This window comes from Amphimedon queenslandica, unplaced genomic scaffold (genome assembly GCF_000090795.2).
Source record: "Amphimedon queenslandica unplaced genomic scaffold, v1.1 AMPQUscaffold_11557, whole genome shotgun sequence".
NCBI lineage: Eukaryota > Metazoa > Porifera > Demospongiae > Haplosclerida > Niphatidae > Amphimedon > Amphimedon queenslandica.
Genome location: NW_003548201.1, coordinates 1 through 3472, shown reverse-complemented (window position 1 = coordinate 3472; position 3472 = coordinate 1).

Sequence of the window (3472 nt, the reverse complement as noted above, 5' to 3'; positions counted from 1 at the left end):
TGTGTTGATTTTTTTAAATATTTATAATATTTTTTCGTTCAATTGTGATGCTTTGATTTTACACAAACAATAAGTTTCTTTATTATTGTTGTCATTGTTATGATTTTACAGCATTAAGTTATGAGGGACAGCACGAAATATCTACTATACTGATGACATGTGAAATGAATACTATAGTATTGACGTGAATCCTTGTTCAAGAAGCTCTATCTTCCCAGCAATCCTGTAGCTATTCCTGCAGGTTCTTCCTGTTGTCAAGTTTATATATATATCATTAGTATTATAACATTAATTAATTGTTTTGTGTTTTTGAAATAAAATAATTCATTACACACTTGATATATGCAAGATTAATACCTTCTCTTAGCTGGAAACCTCCACTAGGTATTGCAATTTGATTCCAAGCATAGCTAGCCTAGCTAGGTAAAAAAAAATACTTGCTGTTCCCAGTTCTAAGATCTGAGCATGCGCGACCACGCCCAATTTTTGGAGCACATGCTTCTTAATTAACAAAATGGCGGCATGAGGTAAGCTTGTGCGATCCAACAGTCACAGTATCACTTCTTCCTTTCTTGGAGAATGATTCTAGGGGACAAGGACCTGCGCATACCCTGTGGGAGTAGAATGGTATAAGAATTAGCCTTCTATCACCAGGTAAGACTGATATATCGACCGACAACTGGATTGACAGGAGATCATGATGATGATGATGATGATGATGATGATGAAGATGAAAAAAGGTGGCTGAACAAAACGGCCGGTTTGCAGATTTTTGATTTTTCTCCCAGAAAAGGTCTAGAGCCACGCTAGTGGTACCATTGGAGTCCTCTGGTCAAGATAAGGTCCTCTAAGAAGTCTGGTAAGCATAGGAGCTCGTTTTCCCGGTATAACAAGGCTGCAAAAGTCATGGCAGCCATTTTGTTTGGGGGTGAATCCTACTTAGTAACGCTACCGCGTTACTAATACATGTGCCAGTATTATAGTCTTTGCTTTTTTCCGAAAATTTGAGACTTAAAAATGGGCATAACATAGTCAAAATCAACTAATAACTTTCTACATAGCATACATAGTAGGTACAAATATTATGTATCAGAAAATAATAAAAATTGGGGGGGGGGGGGGTGATTTTGGAGCCATTTTTTTTTTAACCCTGGGCTATAGTACAGGAAATTTTTTAAAAATTGGACCATTTAAAAAAAAATGGTCATAATTTAAAATTTTGTGCTCGGAACTGGCTCAAACTTTCTACACAGCATAAATACATCAATATGCATCAGAAAATGTAATAAAAATTAGGGGTAATTTTTGCCATTTTTCAGAAAATGAATGGGTATTTTTCAGATTTTGGCAAGTTTCTTAAATAGGCCGTAACATAAAAATTGAAGTCAGATCAGCTCAAACTTTCCATGTAGGGTATTTTTCAAAAACTGGCTGTTTGTAAAAAATGTTCATAACTTAAAAATTTAAGCCGGAATCAGTTCAAACTTTCTACACAGCATAAGTACATCAATATGTATCAGAAAATGTAATAAAAATTGGGGGTGATTTCGGAGCCATTTTTTCAAAAAAAAAACCATGGGCTATAGCCTTGGGTATTTTTTTAAAATTGGCCATTTTAAAAAGTACTAATAGCTTTAAAAATTTAAGTTGGAATCAGTTCAAACTTTCTACACAGAATAGGTACATCAATATGTATCAGAAAATTTAATAAAAATTGGGGAGTAATTTCGGAGCCATTTTTCCAAAAAAAAACCATGGGCTATAGCCTTGGGTATTTTTCAAAAACTGGGTATTCTTCAAAAACTGGCTGTTTTTAAAAAATGTTCATAAATTGAAAAATTTAAGCCGGAATCAGTTCAAACTTTCTACACAGCATTAGTACATCAATATGTATCAGAAAATTTAATATAAATCAAGGGTGATTTCGGAGCCATTTTTCCAAAAAAAAACCATGGGCTATAGCTTTGGGTATTTTTAAAAAATTAACCATTTTCAAAAGTACTAATAACTTTAAAAATTTAAGTCGGAATCAGTTTAAACTTTCTACACAACATAAGTACATCAATATGTATCAGAAAATGTAATAAAAATTAAGGGTGATTTTGGAGCCATATTTCCAAAAAACCATGGGCTATATAGCCTTGGGTATTTTCAAAATCTGGCTGTTTTTTTTTTAAATATTCATAATAGCATAAGGACATCAATATGTATCAAACAATGTAATAAAAATTGGGGGTGATTTTGAAGCCATTTTTTTGGGACAAACCATGGGCTAAATTTTTCAGAATTTTGGTATTTTCTAAAAATAGACATAACTCAAAAAAATTGAAGTTGGAATCAGCTCAAACTTTCTACAGAAGTACATCAATATGTTCAGAAAATGACAAAGGAAATTGAGGGTGATTTTGGAGCCTTTTAAAAGAAGAAACCATGGGCTAATACTGTAATTCCTTTAAAAAATTGTCACATCAAGTTTTGTATTTGTAATTTTTAAAAACAAATTTTTAGAGGGAGAGTAGTTATGAAGCTTTTAAACTACTTATTTTTTCCATAGATAATAGAGTATCAAGGGATTGGTAACTGCATGAGTGGTAGTTATCACTGTATAGATTCTAATTTTCTGCATTCAATAATTACAATGCAAATTAAAGTCAAAGGAGAAGAGCCCAAACTTGCCAGAGAATGACAGATTTATAGGATTTCAAAAGAACATATCAATACCATTACTAGCCTGCTTACTAAAGCAATGTATTACTTGTTCCCTGTGTTTCTTTCCTAGCTTAAATGTTTATTGTTTCGGAGAAAAAGGTACAGAAACTTTGTCACTTTTACAGCACAAAATTTGAGTTTCTGGAGAAGATCTATGAGCTATAAGTCTGAGAATACCCTAGTGACATGCAACTCAAAGCGTTTGATTGTTCTATGCTTGCTACTTCATTATAAAACAAGAGACATTTTAGTAAAAGGTACAGAACATCAGAAAAGAGGTCCCGCTTGATACCCGCTGTTAGTAATGAATGAAACAGTTTGTTACTTTTGAGTAACTGTATGAAATTTGGATTGATAAATATAGAAGTTATAAGGTATTTTATGCATATTTTTGTTGATTTTTTGCAACTACTGGGAATAAGTTATGAACAGAGTAAAGTGGACCTCTCCCATTGCTAAGGATAGGCTAGGATGCAAGAAATGATAACTTTGCCCTCTATTGGTTTATACAGGCCACCCACGCAGTTTCCAATCCCTTTATACTCTAATATCTATGTTTTGTCAAGGATTTATCAATACACAAAAACCAGCTATATGCTAACCTGACTATTCAGAGTACCTTTCTCTTATATTGAACTTAGAGGTAAGTGATTAAATTAGAACCACGTGTAACAATAATATTTAAAACAAATTTTTAGAATAAATTATGGTAGAAAATTTGAAATAATTATTTATTTTCAAATTTAGAGCGTCAAATATTTAG